Source organism: Perca flavescens, chromosome 16, assembly GCF_004354835.1.
Source record: "Perca flavescens isolate YP-PL-M2 chromosome 16, PFLA_1.0, whole genome shotgun sequence".
In the NCBI taxonomy this organism is placed as follows: domain Eukaryota; kingdom Metazoa; phylum Chordata; class Actinopteri; order Perciformes; family Percidae; genus Perca; species Perca flavescens.
In genome coordinates, this window is record NC_041346.1 from 30,775,290 (window position 1) to 30,801,429 (window position 26,140).

A 26,140-nucleotide genomic window follows, 5' to 3' on the forward strand; every position below is an offset into this window, starting at 1 on the left:
AAAAGCGAGAAACACGACGAACGGACAGAGACGAAACCGACACAGATGCTGCAAGGAGGGCGACTTGTTTTGGTTTTTCAACAGTGACGTATTCTACGCGTGCTTCCGGTTTTGTTCCTCTTTCCTGTTCGTAAAAAACTTATTTTTTTTTCTACTATTAAAAATGTAACAAAATTGAAGAAGTGTAACACAAAAACGAAGCAAATTTAATTTAAAAATAACAAAAATTTGTATGTATGGATGACTTTTTTTTTATATGTTGAAGCTTCGTACCTCTTGCAAGGTTATACTGAACAGAAATGCAGTAGTGGCATGATACAAACATATTCCAATCAAATACCTTTTGATGTGATACTATAAGATAAAATGAGTCCTAAAAATATCGGTAGAAACTATGTGCAATCTCTAGTAAAAAATATATATCTAACAACACGTGTGAATATTTCATAATAAGTAGAAAATAATACTCCTTAACGATGGTTAATGTAACTTTTATAAATAAAGCGTAATAATGCGCTTTCATGTTCTTTGCCACCGACTTAGATTATTATTCTAAGTGTCTGAAAAGCGTGTGTGTGTGGGGGGGCCTTTAGATGTCGGTGCCCTCTGTGTCCCACACTTACATGTCTGATTTGAACGCACCATAAGTTGGAGAGTGTGCACGTTACTAAGGTTGCTCCCCTCCAACACACACACACACACACACACACACACACACACACACACACACACACACACACACACACACACACACACACACACACACACACACACACACACACACACGTATAAGTTGCACCCCCCTTCCACAATATACTTCCAATGTCCCTGTGAGTAATATATTTAAATGTGAACAAATGTCTTCTCATTTTGCATATTGATGAACATAGAACAAATATTTTGGTTGGTGGGCATGCCCCGCCTCCGTGTGGCCAGTTCAAATGTCAGCAGGTCTCCCATTGGGCGAGATGCGGCAGTAAAACAGTATGCACCGGTTTGTGGAAATGTCCGTGTTTCCATCAATCATAAATAAAAAAGTAGGCTTTTTGGAATCCGTGCTTTGGTGAGACGAATGGGAGATTATCTTCAATCAAAAGAATCAAAATCCTCCTCCAGAACAATCTGGGAAATTTGGTTGAAAGAAACCCATATTTCTGATATAAAAAACTTTAAAAACGGGTGAAATTTGACCCCGAAGACAACACAAGGTTTAAATCAAAAGATATGTTTAGAGATCAACGTCTAGACGGATCTGTAGATGTACGAGGGCAGTAACACAGTGATTTTAACTGGATAAGATGTCATATGACAGTACAGAATGAATGGAAATGGCTAGATAACGGTGTCACCGATTCAATCTCTCCCAGGCCTGTCTTCAACCTTTCAACCCATTACTCGCAGAAACGCGAGCAGAGCCTGAACCCAGCTGACTGTGGGTGGATGAAGTCATTTGTGCAGATGGTACGGCCCTGTTTGGATCACCTCGAGGTGAGGAATTATACCTTTCAACAGAGCAGCTCCATCTTTTTTAATGCCGTCCAAATGGGCCACATCGTGATTTTACCAACTGTTGCTTGTGCACCAGTGAAGATTCTTTTACCTCTTGTAAAATGTCCAATAAAAATGCTCTTAAGTTATAAATAGAAGTATTCTACAAACTGAAGTCCATGATAAATATCAGGACATTTTCTGTAGCAAAGAAAGGCCGCTTCGCTGTTTTTTTGGTTTCTGGTTTATTATAAGCACGGCGGCATTAAAAGAGGCTTTTGTTTATGAACTCTTTGGCCGGAGTAGTCTAGATAATAAAAACTATATTTAATCAGAAGACACAGAACTAATTAAATCAGTGGAATAAAACACAGTCAACCACTGGAGAAAATCGGCGTAAGCTTTAAGTCAGCGGGTTTAGACACGGGGCGGGGGGGAAAGGCCAACAAGTCCTGCAAAACCATACGACGATGTCATTCTTCAGTTTCCCCCCCTCTAATACGACCCACGGGAGCTGTTTTCCGTCTATATATATATATATATATATCTAAACCAGAGAAGGTACTGTATTGTCGCCCAAAAAATGAAACCCGGCAGCTGATTGGACAAACGCGTCACGTGGGTCTGGCTGCTCTCGGATGTTACAACCGGGCATTCATGGCGGCTCGTTCAGAATCCGATCTCATATTGTACTAAAATAGCTCACCTAAACATGTTTCTGAAAACATTCGAAGAGAGAAATAGGCCGACAAAGGTCAGTTTAAAAGATTTTGTCAGATTTTGAGGGACTCTAGTTACCCGCATCCCGCTCCCCGTTTCCGGGTTAGCTCTTCACCAATCGGATGGGTCATTGACTCCAGACTGCCCGCCTTCCGACTCAACAAGTCAGGTCGGCCGAAATGAAGGCCGACGGCTCCTCCGCGGAACACACCGAACAGACTCGAGTCACTGGACCTCGCCAGGCTGTCTCACGGCCGATTATTGGCCCCGGTGTGTCACGACCTTTAGACACCAAAACTACTTAGTTAAGTTTAAAAAAAGATGGTGGTTTGGGTTAAAAGTCTCGCATTTGCCAGACCTTCCTTCACAGTGCTGCGGAGGAGGGTCTTACGGTGGCCAAGACTGTTCAACACAAATACAAAACTCTGCGTTTGTGTTGTGACTTTTGCGTTTGTGTTGTGGCTTTTACATTTGTGTTGTAGCTTTTACATTTGTGTTGTAGCTTTTGCGTTTGTGTTGTAGCTTTTGCGTTTGTGTTGTGGCTTTTGCTTTGTGTTGTATCTTTTGTATTTGTGTTGAACCGTCTCTGCCACCGTAGGGTCTGGCTAATCCACACAGCATTCTGGGATGGGAGAAAAAACGTGCTCTGGTTTATTGGCATTTCTTTTAACCAATCGGAATCGTCTCGGGCGGCGCTAAGCTCCAGACGGAGCCACTGTGCCTCTGCTGAATATTCTCGGGAAGGAACTTCTTTTGGTGGAACATGTGTACGTTCAAAAGTAGGTTTAATCGTGCAACAGAAAACTCAGATTGGACAGATAGTCTAGCTAGCTGTCTGGATTTACCCTGCAGAGATCTGAGGAGCAGTTAACCATAGTAAGCATTACCTCAGATGCTGATGTTGAAAAGTTGCAGGATGTCCAGCTAACGGAAGTCTTAAAGTCTTCTGTCCACTCGGTTTATTCAATTAAAAATGATAAATGGTTACAAACAATTGAAAAGAATTAAAAATGATTGAACGAAAAAGCTGCTCAAGTCTGCTACGAGGCATAAAAAACTAAAATATGGACTGTCAGTCTAACAGTCTAACACAAAGTAACAATTCTCCAGCTTCTTAAAGGTCAATATATTCTAGGTTGGTAATAAATCATATAAAAATGTGGATTGTTAGTTTGAGTTATTCATTCATGAGCAATATAATTCAAACCTTACTGACTTTGTAAAAATCCCTGCTCCAAACTACAAAATCCACGTGGGTCCTTGGTCTGACACCTGTAATTATACTGCGCTGCCGCAGCTCAAGCTTCAACAGGAGAACAGCTTGACAATGTAATATTTAATCTGTCTTTCTGTCTGTGAGACGGGGTTATCACGGTCTAACGGATGATGTTTTAATTCCTCCAGCTCTCAAACCTTTCCCACTCACGTCAAACAAAAATAAGGTTGCGAGTTGGACTACCAGCTGAAAGCTGCAGCTCCACGGTGCTGCTGTCATAGTGACTGAATAAATAATTTATTTCAGTTGACATTAGTCTATATGAACAAATGACATGTTGTGTAATATGCAATTGACAAAAACGTGCATGTTTATACCAGCCCATTTCATACGTGACTCAATTAACAACCAAAAAGATATTTTTTGGTATTTTATGCTTCTATTTAGACCGAGACAGGAATTCATCAGAGGAGAGAGTGTGGGAATATATTTGGTGAGAATAAAGTTCATGAGCTGACCTCGCTTCTCTAGGTTGTCTTGTGGGTAAAATTGCGGTTACATCGTTCAACACGCTAATAGTTATTTTTAACTTCACTAGTAACGTTAACGTTAGCTGTATAGTTAGACGATTAATCTAATGCTAATTTAGCCAGCTAGCACACCCCGGTCTGTCTGCCTCACTCCCCCGGTGCAGAGAGACTCAGTCGGGATGACAGCTAACAACAGCCCCGGGACATATAGCTAGCTAGTTACCGTTAGCCCCCAGTCAGCTATCAGCCAGCTACTTCCATTACAGCAACCCCCCTGCCAGAACTTATCTCCAGTGCCTGGTGCTTACGACGCTAACGTCAGTTTAATTAAACGTCGGGAAACAGACCATATCAGACCCAGCACCGAGTCACAACCCGACAAAAGGTGGGTTAAGCACCAAAACGAAAAGTTAAGATTACTGAAAAGTGAAGGGGAGATAATTCCGGGCAGCTGGGAAATGTTCTGCTGCTGCACAACAGGAATCAACCGTCCTGGCTCGCTATCGCGGAGATTTCCCCGACAATCCCCACCCACACCCCTCTCTCAGCCTCGTTTAGTAGCTAGCTAGTGTTACAACAAACCCCGTCCGCCCCGGTGTTGAAACCATCCAAAAGGTGACATTGATATGTGAAATATTTTGTGTTTTAGCTGCTGGCTACTGTTAGCTTGCTGGCTCACTAGCTAACTGGTCAGCTACAAATAAAAATCTAATCAAGAAAAACGTAATTATGTTGGGGAAACTGCAGCTATTTTATTAGAATAACATGAATAAACGTAACGTGAATAAACTTGAATGCGTAAACTCGTCCGTGAACTGATGCATTCTAACCGGCAGCAAAGGTGTTTAACACTAAAAACTCCCATAATTACACGCAACTTCCCAACTTCATCAAAAGTCCAGTTTTACCGTCCATTGTTTTGGTTGAGAGACCCTTAGCGGCAGAAAGTTACATATTGTACGTTTAAAGGAGCGGGGTGTAGTGACCACAAGTTGGAGTCAGATAGAGTTTGGCTATTTTGGGCCAGAACCGGTCATCGGTCATATTTTAACCTTCAAGAGGAAACGAGCAAATGTATTTTAGAGGGATGAGACGTCCTCTCCTCTGAAGCTTAATCCAGACTGGCGTTTGCCTCTCAGATCGCATCCTTGTGTTTGTGGCTCACATTAAATTAAAGCTGTGTTGATATATGGATTATAAAATGATCAGAGACATCTTTGAGGTTGCTGTCATCACTGGGAATTAGTTTTTCTTTTTTTTTTTTTTTTTTTTTTTTAATCTGTGGTTAAGTCTGTGTATCTTGCTGGCTAAATTAATTAAGGTTTTAGTTAGTTATGGAAAAAATGGTTGTAACAAGCAGAAGAAATCTTTTTTTTTTTTTAAATAATATGCTGAGTAAACACTAAAAGCCCTGGATCAACAGCGGGAGATCTGTGAACAACGCTCACACAGTATGAGAGAAATGCGGTGGAGCCCATTGATTCCATGCATGTCGTAGCGTATGGCTTTTACATATTAACAGGGTGTAATCCACATATTAATAGGGTGTAATCCACCAAATGTCAAAGTGATGAACCAGGCTTCTGGGTCTGAAAAGTGAAGCCAAAGCTGAAGCTGACTCCACTGGCTCCAAAAAGAATGTCGAAAAAAGCAACAGAAACATCGGGGGGAAAAACCGCCAAAAACTCATAAAGAAGCTACAAAAAAAGTCAAAAAGCATCTAGACCTTTGAGAAAAGCAACAAAGACCTTGGAATATAACGTCCAAAACCTAAAAAAGAAAGCGAGAAAGGATAAAAACCTTGGTAACAGTGACAAAAAAGTCGACAAAAACGTAGAGAAAAAAAACTTTTCTTTTTCTGTTCTGCCAACCAAGCTAGCTAGCTGCTAGCTAGCGTTAGCTGGTAACTTAAGGGAAGGTTTGCAGATTTTCTGTTCTGCCGTACATGCAGATGAACAGCACCAGTACCCGGGGGTCCGTGTTTGTCCGCCGGTTAATCTATGTTAGACGACTCGCTTCAGAAGGGTTGAAAATCGGCAACTTTCCCTCTTTAGCGTTTAGCTTGGCTTAGTGCCATTCGGTCCATTATCAATAAAGTAATGGCTGGAAAACCTGCTCCGACCCAAACTGTACTGCACGCCTAGTGTGATGATCCAGCATTGATGTTTGTGGCTGTGAATTAAATTAGCAAGATAAAACCTCTGGAGACAAAGCTAATTGCTCGTACAGACTGCATTTTTGGCCGATGATGAAAGGTGTGTGTGTGTGTGTGTGTGTGTGTGTGGGTGGGCAAGCTGCCAATATAAATTGAATTGTGTTGCTAAAAATTAAAGGGAATGTGATTGTATCCTTTTTTGTAACATTGGAGTTTATATATTGTGGTTGTACGGACAAATGAACAACTATGAAATTTACAGGGAGGTGTGTTCAGGTGCATTCTGGTTGCGCTGGTCTTACAGGGAGCTGTGTTCAGGTGCATTCTGGGCGTGCTGGTTTTACAGGGAGGTGTGTTCAGGTGCATTCTGGTTGCGTTGGTCTTACAGGGAGCTGTGTTCAGGTGCATTCTGGGCGTGCTGGTCTTAAGGTGTAGACACATATAGCTGATGGCCGACCATTGACAGAAAACCCTGTTGATATGATCAGTCGCGTCCCGAGGTCCAAAAAACTGCCACAGAACAGACCAAAAAGACGAGAGGAGACAAGACGTAATACATCTCTATAACAGCAGGCGGCGCTACTCTGTATTGTTGCCCAAGAAATGAAAACCGGCAGCTGATTGGACGAATGCGTCACATTGGTTTGTTTTCTCCGGAAATTCAAATCCAGACTGTCATGGCGGCCGTTCAGAATACGATCTCATATTGGACTAAAATAGTTCACCGAAACATGTTTCTGAAAACATTTTAAGCGAGAAATAGACCATGCAGTTGCTGAATCTGTCTTCATTTCAGATCAACAAAGGTCAGTTTAAAAGATTTTCGTCAGATTTTGAGATACTGTAGTCACCTCATCCTGCTCGCCATTTCCTGGTGAGTCCCGACTGCCCTGCCTCCGACTGAACATGTCAGGTCGGCCAAAATGAACGCCGACAGCCCCCCCAGACTGACGACTGCACGGGTCACACCGAACAGATTTGAGTCACCGACCTCGCCAGACTGTCCCACGGCTGATAATCGGCCTGGTGTGTCAGCGCCCTTACAGGGAGGTGTGTTCAGGTGCATTCTGGGCGTGCTGGTCTAACAGGGAGGTGTGTTCAGGTGCATTCTGGGCGTGGTGGTCTAACAGGGAGGTGTGTTCAGGTGCATTCTGGGCGTGGTGGTCTAACAGGGAGGTGTGTTCAGGTGCATTCTGGGCGTGGTGGTCTAACAGGGAGGTGTGTTCAGGTGCATTCTGGGCGTGTTGGTCTTACAGGGAGGTGTGTTCAGGTGCATTCTGGGCGTGCTGGTCTTACAGGGAGGTGTGTTCAGGTGCATTCTGGGCGTGTTGGTCTTACAGGGAGGTGTGTTCAGGTGCATTCTGGGCGTATTGCTATCTTGAGGCATTGGGAAGTGATCGCACCATTGACCAACAAAAACCTGGTCTAAAGTCAATAACGCAGCATTTCATTGTTATTTTAACAGAGCATTAGTAACATGCTCCTAGGCTCGGGCACAGCGCGCACACCATGATCATCATCAACTTTATTGCCAGACTTTAGGTCCATTCAGAAGACTCAGAGCTGACATACAACATACATTAAAAGGAGAACAATACACATCCAGTATACAGAGAAATAAAAACAAAAGAAGCAACAATTTCTGCTTTTCTATAAAAGACACGAATACCAGAGTTTCCGTAGTGATGACTGTTATCGTACGGCACTAAATCTAGGATTTGACAGCAGCAGAACAATGCTGTTCTGGGATACATTCAGCCGACAAATGAATTTGTAGATAACACACACACAGGGATGCACAGCAGCACAGAAACATGCAAAAGATAAAAAAAATATTACAATGTGAAATAGCGTTATGATATGATCTGCTCGTGCACTTTCACTTCACGAACGAGCAGATCAGTTTCTTCTCCTGAAAATCTCTACTTCTTGCTCAGCAAATCCTCCATCATAACAGCAATGCTCCAAGGTCCAAACGCGCCAGGCTTTTAAAGGGAATGGGAGATGATCTCTGATTGGTTGATTGCACGTTATGCCCAAAACACACCTCTGATTAATGAAGACACTAAGTACAACCCTTTAGAACCAGGCGCCCAGCATACAGGCCCTTTTTTTCGCCGTTAAACTATCAAAAGTGGATTTGGACACACCCTAAACACACCTGCACCAGGCGCTTCACACCGTGCGCATACATCGTTAAAATAGGGCCCTCTGTCTATATGAATTTGAGAAGCTGTGTGACACTGCTGCTGCAACCGTTGACGGTGTTGATAAGCGCCAAGTCAGTGGGCAAACTACAGCGCTCATCAGACTGTCTCAGTAAGACACCGTGAAAAATGTTTACATGTTCGATGAATGTATGCAAGAACAAATAAGTCGGAAGCTGATGTTAAAAATGTTAAGAGAGGTGGGATGCTGGTCGGAGCTGACCGGGAAAAAAGCAGCCACACCAACAAGCTCTTTGGAGTAGTCTTTGATTATGAATGCTGGAGAGAATGGACACACATTCACAGAGTAGTTGAATGTGTTGTCTACTCCAAAAAGAGCTTCATTTAGAGAATCTCTCTAAAAATCTGAGTTTTTTTCTCCTCCGCTCATTCATGTTTGCCAAAGAATCGATCCTCGGGTTTGTGGTGCCACCTTGACCTTCGTCTAGCGCCACCATAAGGCCACAGTTCCTCATCAAAGTTTTCTTAAAGACCTCCCTTTTATCACTCGCATTTAGTCCAGTCTGAGGCGGCCCCATGGCTTCTGTCAAGTCCCCTCTTGACTTATTTTTAGCCCCCTCTGTCTGCTTTTTAATCTGCTGTTGATTTTATTCCTCTCCTAACTTCCTATTGACTTTACGTTTCACGTTACATTTTGTATTAGTGCACCTTATATTTCTTTAATGTTTTATCTGTATTGAGGCCGATCTTAAACCATCTGTCTCGACTGGTAAGCACTTTGGGTCAACTTCTGTTTTATACGTGTATAAAGAGGACTTGATGTGTAGGTGAGAATTACCGGAATATAATGTGCAGATTTTCATGAAGTTTACCTGTTGGACCACGCTGCTCCTTTTGAGTGATTTTTCATCTCTTTCTTTCAGAGAGTGGTTCTGACTAAAGGTAGGAAAGGAAAGGAAATTGTCTGTGATTACTATAAGAGACCCCGCATACTGTGCAGCATCTCTCCTTGCCAACGCTGTCTCCTAGAAATTACGTTTTCATAACTACCCATTTGTGTTCCCAATTACACTACAATGGGGAAACATATAGTACTTAAAGCGTAACTCTCGCCAAAATGCAACCTAGAGTGTTTTTGTGAATGTACCCCGAGTCAAACTTTAGTTTGAAAGCATAATTAGGACGGAAGAGCCACTTTTAAGATTTACCGTATTCTCGTTTTTTGGTCAAATGGCCTTTTGAATGGGAGTGCTAGAGGCACTACTACGATCGCATCAAAATCACTATTTTTAAACCACTAAGAAGGCTCGACACACAAACTCCAGCATTTAGAACAAGGTTTGTGTTCACGGAGTTTACTAAAAAGGTTTTGAACGACTCTAAACCCAAACATTATGTTTATTGACAATGAAGAATAACTGTAAAACTCGTAGTATAAGTTGGTGTGCTGGAAGTGGGAAAAGCGTCGAAAAAAGCGACAATCAGTCCAACAAAGCGACTAAACAGCAACACAATATTAAAAAAAAAACTGTCAGAAACATAGAAAAGTGTTGAAAAAAGTGACAAAATGCCAAAAAAAGCAAAGTGCCGAAAAGCCCAGAAAAAAATGCCATTTTACAATTGCCAAAAAAGTGTAAATTTTTTTTAACCGTGAGAACAACACAAGGGTTAGACTTTATGGCTAATAATCAAAATCCTTATGGAGAAAATTAACAGGAATGTTACTTCCAGAACCACACTGTTAAAACTATATTTAGGTCAGGGCCCCAGTGGTGGACCGACTGATCAACACTGCCATTCATCCAGTAGAGCCAAATACATATTACATCTCACTTCTGAACATATTTGCTTTTTGATGTTAGTGGCACAGAAACAAGATTTCTTAGAGTCTCGGTTTGCGCACTTGACTTCAGTTTGCACAGATCAACAGTGAAGGAAGTCGTCAGCGTTCCCTTTTAGAGCCACAGCTGGTCAGGATCGGCTCGCATCATGGATGAGGAGGCACAATCAAAGATTAAGCTGTGGTGTAAAATATCAGCCGACAATCTTATTACGTCTCTAACGAGCCATGATGCCATTGTCGATTAACCTTTTGATCCCGTGTAATCAGATTCTGGCGCTCACAGGATATCTGGAGCACCGCATAAATGCTTGAAGGATTCAAATTAACGTAACTAACTCATCCAAAAGGAGACACACAGTGCTGTTGGTGGCGCCAAGCTCAAGGGCTCTGCATGTTTTCTCAAAAGCCCTGTTATCTAGCGGCTTCTGTTTTAGAACTAGAGCAATATATTGGCACCAGGGATCCATGCTATGCTTGCTTGCTGGAAGAGGGGCTTAATAACGCAAAATGTTGGCGAGGGAAGAACTGGCATGTCCATTTTCAAAAGGGTCCCTTGACCTCTCACCTCCAAAATATCTCAATGAAATTGGGTTGGATACCGTTCACCTTATACCAGTTACCTCAAATTCGGTTCCCTCCGTAATAACAAAAATGAATTTCAGTTGTAAAAATAATTAGTTCCAAACCTATTCATCCTATTTACTTATTTATGTTATTTATTTAGAACATTTTACACACCAAACAAAATACAACACCAGCTTCTCCCCTCCGTAAACCGTCCCTACAACCTACGAAGTCAAATAATTTTTTTATGTTAAGCACTTTGAATTGCTTAACATATTGCTGAAATGTGCTGTACAAATAAAGTCGCCTTGCCCTACAACCTCCAGCCTGTCAGTCTGTCACCAGGGCATAGAGAACACTGCCTGTCTGTCAAAGTGGAAGTGCACTGCGACTGCTTTCGGCTCGCCATTATATTATATTGCAGCGAGCGCGGTCTGCGTGGAGTTCCGATTAGTCTAACCACACTTGCAACCGCTTTACCGGCATTGCCGTGACTCACTGTGACCTAACGTTAAACAAACGAGGCAATGTAATTTCGTTCCGTCGGCGTGTGTGTGTGTGTGTGTGTGTGTGTGTGTGTGTGTGTGTGTGTGTGTGTGTGTGTGTGTGTGTGTGTGTGTGTGGGTGTGTGGGTGTGTGTGTGTGGGTGTGCATGTTTGTGTGTCTGTCTGTGGGTTTGTGTGTGTGTGTGTGTGTGTGTGTGTATGAGTGTGTGTCTGTAGGTGTGTGTGTGTGCGTGTGTGGAGCCCCGCTCTCAGTCAACATGCAGAGAGGACCGATAAGCTCACGCTTACAGGTACCGAAATTTGGCACGGTTTGATTTAACATGAATCGGTCCTCAGTAGTACCGACGTAATTCAGTTGGTACCCAAAAAAGTACCGGATTCAGTACCCAACCCTAAAATGGGTTAACGTAGTGCTGCACGATATGAGGAAAATATGCGATAAGTTGTTGTATACTGTGCTAACGATAACCAGCTCCTTCTTGTCGGTTATTGGCTGGAACACTGTTTGTTAAACGCGTCACATCACTTAGAGCACCTTTAATATGGGTCGTAATTGCTGCTAAAACGTATGACCTCTGGAAACGTATTTCGGGGGATGACAGTCTTGAATTTTAACAACATCGAGCTCCACTCCTGGGGTCTCATTACGCACAAAATGCCACTTCCCACGCAAAGGTTGTGATTTATAAAAAACAAAGTTGACGGGAGAATGTGCGGTCCTCCACGCAAACTCTGACCCATGCGTACGCACATTTTGGATACAAAATAGGAATTGGCGACGCAGATGGTGAGGTGGTGAACTGAAGTCAGACTGCAGAGAGTAAATGGGAATAACGATTACTCGTAATATTTTCTAGTATTGATGCCTCACGCACATTCTTTCACTCCATATCATCCACGTTACCATGAAGATTAAATCCAGCAGTGTTATTTGCGTTTGTACTGAGTGATAACCGTTCCATAAACACCTCCAACTCAAATCCTTAATAAAAATGTGTTCTTAATATTTAATCGGCGCTGTCTCGCCGTCACATTGTCCGCTACGGAGCGCAGGAGGAGGAGATGGCCCGACTGCATGGAAGACAGGATAGCATCAAATACCCTAGCATTAGATAACTGCAAAACACAGTGTAAATAACTAAATATATGTCTTTAATACTGTGCATATATCATCAAATGTCAAAGTCTGGAAATACAGCCGTTAAGCTCTCGCGCAATCGTTACCCTTAATGTCCTCGTTATCGGTCCGAACTTTAATACTGTTCATAACAAAACCTGCATGAAGAAAAGTGTGTTTGCCTATTACACTTTATTTTGTCTTCAAATTGTATCTCTGGGGGGGGTGGGGGATACCACTAGTTGATGCTGTGATTTTAGCAAGGTGTTAATCACAAATTGTTGTAAACATATTTATACTGCGGTAGAAATTTCTGAGCGTCTGAGAGCTTTTTGCTTTTTCTCCGCCAGTCATCATGATTCGGTGTAACGAAAGAACAACTGCCAGGGTCATTAACATACTGATCAGCATTCACGAGGTGCTCTGCATTGACTATTTATGGTTAAAAATGGGCGTGTACAGGGCGGGATAAGAGGCTGATCCACGTACGCACACTTGTAGGTAATCTCTGATTTATAAAGGGAACTTTGCTTACAGGTGTGCGTACACACGGTTTTATAAATCGCCAAAAGTACGCCATTTTGGGCTTTTGGCCGTACGTACACTTACAGTAAGGATCCTACGCACAGTTTTATAAATGAGACCCCTGGTCATTACTACAAATCAGTTGTTTTTTCTCCATATATACAATGGCCAAGACGGTTCAACAACAAATCATTATCATTATCAGAACACATTTTATTTTCACCCGTAGCATTAGCTGTCCTGCTGTGCATTTTCTCAGTAATGTAAACATAGGCCAGCTGGTCAAACAGCTACCCTCCATCGCAGAGACGTGTGCTTCCATTCATCCTCTCTCCGCAGAGCATCAATCGGTGTTTATCATAATCACAAACCCCTCGTCAGTGCGGAGGGGGGCAAATAACTGAGCCCTTTTTTTTTTTTTTTTAACCGTTACATGACGAGGAGAGCGTGTGACTCAACGCTGTCTGACAAACCATGGTTTTTAGAAAAACAATGGAGTGTCCTCCCACTCTTTCTGGGTTCAGTCGGAGCTCGCTTTTTTTTGCGCTTTTTGCCCCGGCAAATACGAGCCGAGGCCTACGGAGAGAGCAACACAAAGGCAGAAAGACGCTCCCTTTTCATCCACATGTACTCGCTGATAGTTATGTAGGACGAGATGTTGTGTAAGCGTGACTCATCTCCGAGGAGTACTGTATATCTCTGAGTGGGTCCACTTGAGAAATGTATGTGGTTGTAGCTCTTTAGTTTCTACAGGAAGCAGAGGGAAGCGTTTGGTTATCGGTTGCGCGGGTGAATTTGGAGCAGGAATCGGGGTGTAAATATAGCGTGGACTCAGTCAGTGTCGGTGTTGAGACTGCAACACAACCCCGCAGATTACCAACCAAAACGGGTCAGAAGTGTTTTCAAATGTCTCCGGTTTGGGGGCTCAGAAAAGCCAGAGCAGGGGGAATGAGAGGGAGAAACGCTGGAGCAGGGGGAATGAGAGGGGGACACTTCAGAGCAGGGGGAATGAGAGGGGGACACGTCAGAGCAGGGGGAATGAGAGGGGGAAAGGCTGGAGCAGGGGGAATGAGAGGGGGACACGTCAGAGCAAGGGGAATGAGAGGGGGAAACGCTGGAGCAGGGGGAATGAGAGGGGGAAACGCTAGAGAAGGGGGAATGAGAGGGGGAAATGCTAGAGAAGGGGGAATGAGAGGGGGAAATGCTAGAGAAGGGGGAATGAGAGGGGGAAATGCTAGAGCAGGGGGAATGAGAGGGGGACACGTCAGAGCAGGGGGAATGAGAGGGGGAAAGGCTGGAGCAGGGGGAATGAGAGGGGGACACGTCAGAGCAAGGGGAATGAGAGGGGGAAAGGCTGGAGCAGGGGAATGAGAGGGGGAAATGCCAGAGCAGGGGGAATGAGAGGGGGAAATGCCAGAGCAGGGGGAATGAGAGGTATGAAGGAAGCAGAAGATATTCCTTTTTAAACCAAAACGTAGCGATGTAAACGTAGCCTAAGGAAAAGTTAAACCTGATGATTCCGAGGGAAGTTCTGCAGGCTTTTTTCTCGAGATTTTCAAAGCAGATTCATGGCATTTATTTGACATTTATTAGGGACAAGTTCACATTAAATCTTTAAATCTGTCTCTTCAGTCCTTGAGCTTCATGGAAGTACACTTCGAAGTTGTTGGAGTTCTGCTTGAAAGTGACAGGCAAGGACTCCTCCAGGAGGTGGATCAAACCTGCCTCAGAGGGCAGATTTAGGATGCAGTTCTCCAAGTACTTTATCCTTTCGCTGAGCAGTGCAGACGGCACACAACCAGAGATTGTCCTCGGTAAAAAGAGGAGGTCGGAGAAAGAGCAGACAGATCATTGATCAGGAAAATGTGAGGTTAAGTGGGTTAATTAAAGCCCTCCATGATATTATGTTGATATCCCTAGAGCATCGAAGATAAATCGATTAGCTGTCAACTACTAAATTAATCGCCCACTGTTTAGATCATCGGTTTGAGTATTTTTGTATGGAAAAATAGTCAAACTTCTCTGATTCCAGCTTGTTAAATGTGAATATGTTTCTAGTGTCTTCTCTCCTCTGTGACAGGAAACTGAATATCTTTGAGTTGTGGACAAAACTAGACATTTGAGGACGTCATGTTGGGCTTTTGGGAAACACAGATCCACATTTTTCACAATTTTCTGACGTTTTACAGACCAAAACTAATCCATTCATCCAGAAAACAATCAACAAATCCTCCAAAACATACAAAGATATGAGTTGTTGTTCGCCCCTCTAATACGACCCACAGGAGCATTTCATAAATTAGAGTCTCTAGCGGTGGCAGGAAATACGTCCTCATATCTAAACCAGAGAAGGTAACCGTCGCGGTTTTAAACACGCCTTTAACGTTGGGATACGGTCCCAGTTTGGTTAGGTTTGGACCCCGAGTTAAGTCAAAGATATATCCTACTAAAGACAATAGGGGTGGTACGGTTCATGAAAAAACATCCAAACCAGTTGTGTTCGCTTGTCTCGGTTTGTCAGTGCACTGCTAATGTGCACTAACCACTTACTGCCGTAGCGCCCACTTTCAACGCCTACGTTAAAAAACACTTACTGGAAATGACGAGGGGGATGAGCTTGACAAACGCAACACACGGCAGCTGATTGGACGAACGCGTCACTGCTGCTCCCGAATTTCAAAACAGACTCTAATGGCGTCTTGTTCCGAAGACGATCTCGTATTTTACGAAAATAGTTCACCGAAACGTGTTTCTGAAAACATTTTAAGAGAGAAATAGGCCGTGCAGTTGCTGAATCTGTCTGTTTCTTTTTCTTTTTCTTTTTATTTAACCAGGAAGAAACTCATTGAGATTAAAAATCTCTTTTTCAAGAGTGTCCTGGCCAAGGCAGGCAGCAGTACAACCACACATACAGTACATGCAAATACAAAATACACAAAAACACTAAGAACACAAAACAACTGAAACAGCAAATCCCTCAAAGTCAACCACAATCGTAACCAAATCAGGTAAAACATCTACAGCCAGATGTGACTGCCTCCAAGTCAAACAACATCCTCTTAAAAACGACCAATGAGACTAGTTCAGTAAGTTTCATGGATTTCTGTAACTTGTTCCATGTAGAGGGAGCAGCAAAGTTAAAGGCCTTTTTCCCCAGCTCAGTTCTAACCTTTGGAACAGACAGAATGAAAAGATCCTGGGAACGAAGATTGTGGGTCCTGGTAGGTCTTTGATCGCCAAAGGTCAGTTTAAAAGATTTTCGTCAGATTTTGAGAGGCGGCGACCCGACCGCTCCTCAAGTGGAGTGGGGTGCTGCGGCTGCAGGTCACGTCACGTGAAGAAATGTCAAGTGGGAGAGATAAGGAAGGCTGCCAGGAGTTGGAGGATGCTCCAGTGTCGTATATATAGTCTGGTGTGTGGGAACATTTGGGATTTCATGTTACCTATAATGACAGCGGAAATAAAACCATAGATAGAACTGCAGCTGTGTGGACGTATTGTGCAACATGCATTCAATATGCTAATTTTGGCTATATGTCATATGCTGAAGTATATTCTGGAGTGTTAAAGATTAAAAGAAAAAATAACCGAAAACCGTGATACGAACTGAGCCGTGAGTTTTGTGAACCGTCTAACCCCTAAAAGACAATGCATTTCAAGCAGCGCCAATGGCATGAAACGGTCCTCACTTCCTGTCTCCTAAAAGGGGGCGTGGCCTCGTTTGAATGTGTCGTGAACATCGTGTGGATGGATGAAAAGTTATATTTGTATAATTTATTAATATGTTCTTTTGGTAACGTTAGATATTTACACAGCTCAAAGACCTATTTAGCATCAAGGAGAGTAGTTTTGTTAGGGCGTTCACGCACGTTAGCTGACGTTAGCTTCTCAGTGTTGTCCGATCTCGCAATAGGTTGTTTCTGAGATAGAAACGGATCTCAAACAAAGTACATTTTCTCTTGATGCCCAGACGCAACTGTGTTTGAGTTGCAGCTGCAGCAACTAGACTAGGGACTGAGTCCCCATAAAGGTCTGATCCTAGAATTGCCCCTGTTACGGACGTATTAAAAAACACATACTGTTTTAGCTATTAAATGGCACGTAATTGGTTTAATTCAGACACAGCCATAGTGATTTCCATTTACCTCGGGAACTCTGAAGCCGGAGCTGGGAGCGACGTAACACCCGAGTCGAATGCGTTCAATTTACGGGGTCATGAGCTCTAGCCAGGTTAGTCATACCGTAGATCTTTTTCACGGCAGACATGTTGACATGTCATAGTAGGAAAAGCACAGGTGTATTCAAAACCATTACTGATGGCTGCATTCCACTTAGGAGAGGTCCTGGTATTAAACCATTAATGATGGATGCATTCCACTTAAGAGAGGTCCTGGTATTGTTCATGCTGACTCACTGAAATATCTTACTGGGACACTTGATGGAACTGAGCCATCATTAAGGTTATTAATTTCAGCTGTGCTTTTCCTACTATGACAAGTCAACATGTCTGCTGTGAAAAAGGTCCATTGGCAGCAATACCAGATATCAATGCATTACGCTGTTTTTGTGGATACAAACCGCGTAACAACATGTCCACAAGTAGAAGTTGGACAGCACTGTGTGTACAACTGCTGAGAGACACAAATAAGACAGAAGTGCTTATAACTCTGTTACTACAGCTTTCACTACTGTTGATGCACGGGGCAGCCATGTTGGATTTTGAGCTCAGGGAACCGCAAAGTTGTCAGAGTTCAGAGCTCGGAAATTGGAGGTCAGGGGGCGTGTCCTCCACAGCGCTGTGGAGGAGGGTCTGGCTAGTCCACACAGCATTCTGGGATGGGAAAAAATGTGCTCTGGTTTATTGGCATTTCTTTAAGCCAATCACAATCGTCTTGGGCGGTGCTAAGCTCCGCATAGAGCCACGGTGCCTCAGCTAAATAGTCTCGGGAAGGAACTAGTTTTGGTGGAACATGTGTACGTTCTAAAGTAGTTTTAGTCGTGCAACAGAAAACTCAGATTGGACAGATAGTCCAGTTAGCTGTCTGGATTTACCCTGCAGAGATCTGAGGGGCCCAACGTTAGCATCAAAGCATTTAAAGAACTGACTTGTGACTTTGATTGGCACAAACAAAATCATTGGCCCGAACGGGCCAGCGACTGGCCAATAAACTTGCCAGACCTGCTATTTTACTGGCCCCGGGCCATAGGGCCATTGCTTATGTCGAACCCTGCATTTGGCGCTCTCATACTTCCTCACCTTACTTCCTGCTTTGCTCCCATCAGATCTACTATGACCACTAGAGGGCGCCACCATTAGAGACCTAAGTGTACGTCAGAATTGCTGCCTAAACAAACGACTAATGTGGCTGTTTTTCGGGGAGCAACAGCTTCGAAATAATGGTTAGTTGCAGCCCTGGTGATCCCTGGGTAACTACCTCCTGCAGTTGAAGGCGGATCATGCAGAGGGCAAATAACATTCTTCTCATTTAACACTTTGAAATGAAACAGGACATCATTAATTAATAACTATCAGTGGCAGGAGCGTCTTTGTAGACCCCTTGAGAGTTAATACAGGGATTTTCATTCTTAACTGCTGATATGACAGAAACACACACACACACATATGCACAATTGCACTCCCTTAATGCCACTTTCTGTCCCTTTAGCAGCTAATTAAGATGTGGAGGATTTCCTTGGGGGGGAAGTGTTCTACCTAACTGCCTTTCAGGCGGCTCGGTGTCCCACATTAATCTCCTTCCCCGGGGGGAACAAGGATATTGATCTGCTTCCCCCGTGACATCAATCTCACTTGGAAGAGATGAACAAGATTAAAGTGAGACGCGCGTCACATCCAGAAAGAGGAGTGATGATGACCTCTGCAACACTGCCATGCAAAAAACAATCGATGGAGCAGAAACCTCTTCCAGGGAAACTGACGTTTAATTTTACACAGAATACTTAAATATTAGTAATGAATTATGTATTGAGTAGAGAGTTTTCTCCCCCTGAAAAACGCCTGCATTAGTGGTTTGTTCCAGTGTCATTCTGACCTAGGTTTAGGAAACAGAATTTTTTTTTTACTTTACGGACAAACGGAGCTACAGTACGTCACGTTCTGCGTCACGTGGTAACCTTCAGGAAGTGAAGTAACGTCTGATTTGAACCAAAGATCCTTTATACCAAAGAATACATTTCAAGCAACGCCAATGACATGGAAACGGTCCACATTTCCTGTCTCCTAAATGGGCGTAGCCTCGTTTGAAAGTTATATTTGTATAATGTCTTAGTATTTTTGTTAGAAAGTATTTACGTTAGATATTTACACAGCTAAAAGACATATTTAGCATCACAGAGATTAGAACTGCAGTGAAGGGTCTTTGCTCTTGGATCTGTTTCGAGTGATTCAGACTCTGATGTTCTTCACATTCTGGTCCAAACGTTCTCTGCAACCAATCTTTCCCAACTCCAGCATCTAACGACTGCACCGCAGCCTCGACAGCTTGGCCGACTCTCCCCCGCAGTATCTTGTAAACTTACAGCGAAGAATGACTTCAAGGTCTTCCATACAGCTCCTTCCTTGCGCTCTACTTTTGGAAGGGAACTTTGAGAAGTCTCAGGGAAGAAAATGCTGCGTCTCATGTTATCAGAGAAGACGAACTGCGGATGACATGTGAATTTATCACACGAAAGTTCCCCTTTAATGTTGCACTGCAGAAGAAGGAGGACAACAACAGACCAAATCATGCTTCTTGGTACCTGAGGACGACATTTTCAGGACTGATGACACTTTTCTGAGGTGAACGTCTCCTCTCAAAGCCCCTCAGAAGATGAAGCATGCAGAGGTTTGAAGAAGTCGCTGAGACTTAGATCAGGAACTTCTTCTCTGCACCGAAGCGAAGAAAACACATTCGTTGAAATGTTCGTCAGTGGTATTTATAACAAACGAGTCACCCATTCGCAGGAATATACTGTAGCTGAAATCACATCAACCTGCTCAGGAACTTTAGAACACATTTACATGACATTTATGCGCATTCATTTTGACATAAGTGCATTAGAACATTACACACAATGACCAGACCCAAACGGTGTGAGCATCGGCCTCTTTTGCCACTGATATTTCCGAGCCATGGTTTGGGGCTGTAGATTCTTGCACTAGTCTACATGTATATCGTAGACAGTGAAAGAAATGGACACAGCGACACCATAGACTTCGACGGAGACCAGTGAAGTCTATTAGAAGTCACTTTTCTGGTGCTGGCTGAGCGTTACTGAGCAGCCTCCAACTGAGCTTGATGACGTAGATGTGACGTGAGCAACCTGTCTGAAAGTTGGAAGTCTTCTGGTAGCTGTGCCAAGAGAAATCTCATTCAATTCTAGTTGTTCGTGGATAAATGTTACTTACTATGAACTCACTTGCCACACACCGAAGTATTTCCAATCCATCAAAACGTTGCTGAAATATTTTGTTCCGATGCTATGGGCTTCTCCTGTAATATACGGTAATTTTTCTACTGTGCGACAGAAAATCCCGTGATTATGACACAATCTTTAGCCTATTTTAACAAAATGTCTGCTATGGAGCCATAACGTGAGATACAAGGTAATGGAGCCTTTTATACATTGTCGTGTTTCTTTAGAAGTAAACAATGGACAAATAGTCTTTAAACGCTTCAGATGTAAAGTTATTCGCTGTCAAAGTGACGTCAGAATGAATGGGAGTCAATGGGATGCTAGCGGAAGGTGATGGCTCGTTAGCATCAGAATCTCCCCATAGGAGGTACGCTTTTCGGATGCTCGCTTACCCCCTAGGTCTATATCCACGACGTTCCACTTCCGGGATTACTCCTCTTTTTTTGTGTTGGTGTTCTAAACCCCACAATAAAAGCCCTAGACATACTGTATAACCAGTGGTGTAGTCTAATGTATTGTAGTGGGTATACTGTCCTGTATATGTATGGGCCTATATATATATATTGGCCAGAATGGGCCTTTTTGGGGGGGGCAGCATATCATAGTGGGGGTCTGTAAGTGGAAAATAGACTTCACCTCCTGCATTCTGTCACACTTTTATGCACCAATTAACAGTGAAAATCCCTTTATTTAGCCTATGTGAAGAAAAAAAAATGGAGATGACGATTCAGAATATTCAAAATTATAATGGAAAGCACGTTGCATTCACGTCCGTAGCATTTTTAAGTGGGTATATGGAAATCCTGGAGCTTTCTTAGTGGGTATACTGCTAATACCTGCGTATCACGTAGACTACACCACTGTGTATAAGCTACAATGCGTACTGTTTACCGGAGGGAATTAAATTCACTCAGTTTTTCCGCTGAAAGGAAGCTTAATATATTATTTTGCAGTAGCGTAGTTTTAGTGTGACCTTCTCTACCTCGTCCTGTCCGCTAATCCCCAAACACTTCACATGGGTCGAGAAGGATTCGGCTGCTCCTAGCCCTTCTCCTGCTTCAATCGCCTACCGGCTTACACAAAGTGTGTCCGTCCCAGAGGCAGGAATGAGCAGAAAGAAAGAGAGCGGTCCGATCGATACCTGCCTGATGGACAGAGCTGTGGAGAGCAAGATGTGACGAGGAAGGTGTTCACACTTCAGTCTCTCCCGCGGTCAGTCATCATTAGATGGGAGAACAAAGGTTCGGGTGAGGGCAAGAACAGGAAGAAAAGTGGAGGAGAAGTTGGGGAAAGTTTTAGTTTTATCAAAATCAACTTTGTGTCTCTGCTTCCAGTGGTGGAATGTAACTAAGTCCATCTACTCCAGTACTTTAGTCACGTTGTACAAATACATACATACAACCCCCACCAAATATATGTTAATATAAATAAATATGTTGTTAAGATGTGCATCATTCCTAAAAATTACATCACAAAACAGGTGTAATGTTTTGAATCTGCAGAAAGTTTTGAACAATACAGCAGATAATTAATTCATAGTTATAATAATAATATAATACTCTGCTACATTCATCTGTTCCTTCTTTAGTTACTAGTTACTTTAGTTACTCCGCTACATTCATCTGTTCCTTCTTTAGTTACTAGTTACTTTAGTTACTCCGCTACATTCATCTGTTCCAGCTTTTAGTTACTAGTTACTTTACACATTAAGATTCCTGCACACAGAACACATGTAGTTTATAACATCTGATGTTATATTCTAAAGTAAACTAGCCGACAATATAACGGACTACAAGTCCAGCTGAGATGATGAGACCATTAAACACACAACTGGTTGGATCCTTTACTCTTTCTACAATGGGAGGATTAATACTTAGTACTTTTACTTAAGCAAAGGATCTGAATACTTCTTCCACCCCAGGGTTAAACAGTAAGGGTTGCCCCATTGGCCCGGGGCAACTAAAACGAGAAAAAGAGAATTGTTGTTGAAGAATTTGATTTGGCCAATCAGGAACTGAGTTTCTGCATGATGCTTTAGACGTCTTTTTCTCACTCCTCCCCCCCTCCCCCGGAAAATAAATTACATTTTGGCACCTTTTTGAAGTTTTTCTATCGACAATTATTATTTTTTGACATCTGACGCTTTTTAATGCTTCTTTTTCAGCATTTTTGACATTCTTTTCTTTTTTCGTCACTTTCTTCAACACTTTTTTCAACGCTTTTGATGGTTTTTTATTACGTTCTTTCAAAAACAAAAATTTGACACTTATGACGTTTTTTTCAAACGTTTCTCAAATGTTTTTGTTTTTTTTCTTTATCATTGGTGGAAAAATCCACTGCAATTTGTGTAGGGGCCAGTGAAAATTTACTTTGAGCAAGTAGGATTTTTTTCCCACTTGCCTGACCGGACAAGTGAAAAAAAAAAAAAGCCCTCAGCGTTGAACCTTGCACCCTGCTTCCCTCCCAGTGTTATAATGTGTTATTATGCCCCAGCTCCCCATTAGAATGAGTCATGACTATTGTCATCATCTTCGAGTGATGAAAAGCAGGAAGGCGTGCCGGCCTGTTTACATATCACCAATCTTGTTTGGAAATCTGCTCACCGTTCATTTTTTTTTTCCCAGGCTGACCTGCTGGAAAGTCATATTTTACATCTATTCCATTTATTCATGGCTTTTCTGTGGCTGCAGACATATGCCATGTCACCGAGAGACACGGAGGCAAGAAGTCATTTAAAATCAACGTACGCGGCTAGATGAAAGGGCCTATTTTGTTGTCACGCTTGCCTCCCCTCTCAAACGAGAAATATAAATGGAGGGACAGATATAAGGACCGAAAGAAATAGGAAGACTCCCCTCTGCTTTTTTCACTCTGCTGCCCTTCTGTTCTCCCTTCAGTATTGGATCCTTTACAAAGGTTACGCTTTCCAGGCCTGCATGTTGTCCGTCATATCACTCAAACAGGCGCTGTGAATGGGGATCCTGTTGCGTTTCAATAAAACACAATCTCAAAGTGTCAAAAAGCATATGGACAAAAACAAACATTGGAAGCTTTTTTTCAGAAACCGGTGTGCAAACGTTGAAATGAAAAGTTGTTTGTTTCCATTTCCAGAGTCTCAAGAAAGAGAAGGCCAAAAATAATACAGCCGTAGATTTTCCTTGTTGGGTTTAACAAAATATCTTCTTGTTAGCATGAAACAAGACTAAGCTGTGTGAGGTTTCACTCGTACTTCTCCCTTGATTTATCATTATATATTAGCTACATTTTCATAATGAGTTCAGTCTTCTTCGACACAGCGTGATGCTCTTTTTGTACATTATGGTCCCACTGATTTTAAAATAGACAATAAAGCAAGGGACGCTTTAGGACCGGACAATAAGGACAGAGGCTTAGCAACGCTAACCCATGCTAACACTGGGGACTAAGAATTTTCATAGTCGAATCAGAATTGTCGAGCCGTGCCTATCGTCGACTGATCGTCGAATCATGTTTGGGTTGGGACCGACCGTCGCTCACGGAACATGGAAAGTGAAACATGAAGGTTTTTTAAAATCTGGTGTTTTCTCCTTAACTTCTTCAGGACATGAACACCTGTTTCCTGGGTGAAAGTCTTGTGTTTTCTCCTTAACTTCTCCAGGACATGAACACCTGTTTCCTGGGTGAAAGTCTTGTGTTTTCTCCTCCTCCCTACGAGGATCTTCACGCTCTTATCCAGCAGCAGTCAACGTGCTGCTGACAGTAATAAAAACGTGGAATACATACCAATTACAGCGCTTTACTTTCCACAGCTATATGTACAAATGGTTCATGAGATCAGCATTAAGAGTCTGTGTCAGTGGGGGGGGTGAGGTATCGGGGTTCCCCTGGAGGTTTCAAAGGCCACTGTGGGTGCACGGATCAGCCTCCGACTCCTCAGTTTTCCGCAGGTTTAAGTGAACCCTGCTGATTCCGATTAGCTCTGCATTTAATGAACTAAATGCCCCAAAACTGCCCTCAGGGAGCCACAGGAAGTTCATTATTAAATCTTTCCCATTAACTCTTGTGCTGCAGAGGCTATAAGGAGCGCTACTTAAAACGCGGAGAGCATATTCAATCCCTAGGTAACTCCTGTTGAATCATTAATGCAAAGGTGCGGCGAGTTTGAGCTGAGGGTCTGGCAAATCCTACACGTGGGGGCCGCAGTCACTGAACCCTCTGAATACTGCATGTACACCTTCTCACTTATTCAGGGAGGTCGCTGTATCAGGTCTCTATTCATCTCTCCCTCCTCTCTTCACTCGCTCTCCGTTTGTGCAGAACCGCAAAGACAAATTTTAAAAGGAAGCACTTCTCCCTGTCTTCCAGACAGATGCGACGGTATTTAGGCTGGAAATTAAACCCGTGCAGAAAACTTTCACCGAACACTCTCGGCGTAATAATACTTTTAAATGTCCATCATATAGCGACTCATGCACTACTTTCATTAACCTCGGCTCGTAAAGAGATGGAAGACGAGACGCAAGATGACAGGAAGACAATGAGAGAGTCTGCGTCGTGATGCAGGGGAAGGTAAATCTCTGCAGCCAAACTTTAATAAGATCCATTTAATATTAATGTACTTTTGCACTTCGCTGACGCCCGCACGGCCACATTTATGAGCACAGGAAGCGATATTCATTAAAAAATATGATCCTTTTAAACAATTCATGGGCTTTTATTGTCTATTTCTCTTTTTAATTGGCATAAAGTGTTCTCGTCGGTGTGAAACGGCGTGCTGACAAACCCACCGACATGTTTGTCGCCTGGTTGTTAGCGTATGTTCCTCATCACACAAAAACACACGTTGAACATGCAAAACGTTTTGAACAATACAGGAGAATAATATCTGCACAACAAATTGTTGCATAAAAATTAGAGCCTGACCGATATATCGGCGGGCTGATATTATCGGCTGATATTATCGGCTGATATTAGACATTTTCCAAACCATTGGTATCGGCATTTATAATGGCTGATAAATTAATATTTAAAAAATAAAATAAAAATGGACGAAACCCCCTTCAACCATGTTCTGAGTGTTGGCCTTACGTAGTCTGTCCACCAGAGGGGGCGCTCTACAACCTCAGGTGTTTTTATTCAAAGGACTTTAAGTTTCATATCTGAAGTTTGTATTTTTATACATTTTATTTATCAGAACTTTAATATATTGTGATGTTCTGTTGTGACAATAAAACAATAATTTATTTTTAAACTGCGTTATCATAGTATTTTAGTGACTCCTAAATAACTACAAATAACTAATGTAAGGGGGAATCTGTTTATGTTTTGTTACAAATTTCTGGATTTTGTTTTAAATATATATCTGCCGATATATCGGAATATCGGATTTTTAAATCACCAAATATTTGTATTGATATCGGCCTTAAAAATACTTTATCTGTCAGGCTCTAATAAACATTTCCCATAATGCAGGGTTTTCTCCCCCATTATAAGGTTTAGGTGCAGCACCTGAGCTAATTGAATGAATGAATGAGGGGGAGAAGGGAGAGAGAGGGAGGGGGGAGAGAGCGAGAGGGAGAGACGGAGGGAGAGACGGAGGGAGAGACGGAGGGAGACAGGGAGAGACGGAGGGACGGAGAAAGAGAGAGAGAGGACAGACGGAGGGACGGAGAAAGAGAGAGAGAGGACAGAGGGAGAGACGGAGGGAGCGGTAACTGTCAACGGAGAGAAGTGAGGGATGAAAGGAGGGAGAAGGAGAGAGAGGCAGAGCGACAGCAGCGTCACATTTAGTATTGTTTTCGCAGAATTTTTCGCAACAGATTCATTAATACAAAAACAATCTTTTCAGGAAGACGCGAAAAAATGCAGACGAAAATATCGGACTCGGTGTGCAAGGACCTCAAGTCTCCCACAAAG

At 42.8% G+C, this 26,140-nt stretch overlaps 1 protein-coding gene and 1 pseudogene across 1 annotated transcript in view; one reads left to right on the forward strand and one right to left on the reverse strand.

Moving 5' to 3' along the window:
* wdr45 (WD repeat domain 45) overlaps positions 1–101 on the reverse strand; it is an 11,506-nt gene extending 11,405 nt beyond the window's left edge. The window contains exon 1 of the mRNA XM_028602044.1: positions 1–101. This exon is cut by the window's left edge and continues 37 nt beyond it. The gene's annotated coding sequence lies outside the window, so the exon portion shown is untranslated.
* LOC114571189 (E3 ubiquitin/ISG15 ligase TRIM25-like) overlaps positions 1–26,140 on the forward strand; it is a 107,116-nt pseudogene that overhangs the window by 20,481 nt on the left and 60,495 nt on the right.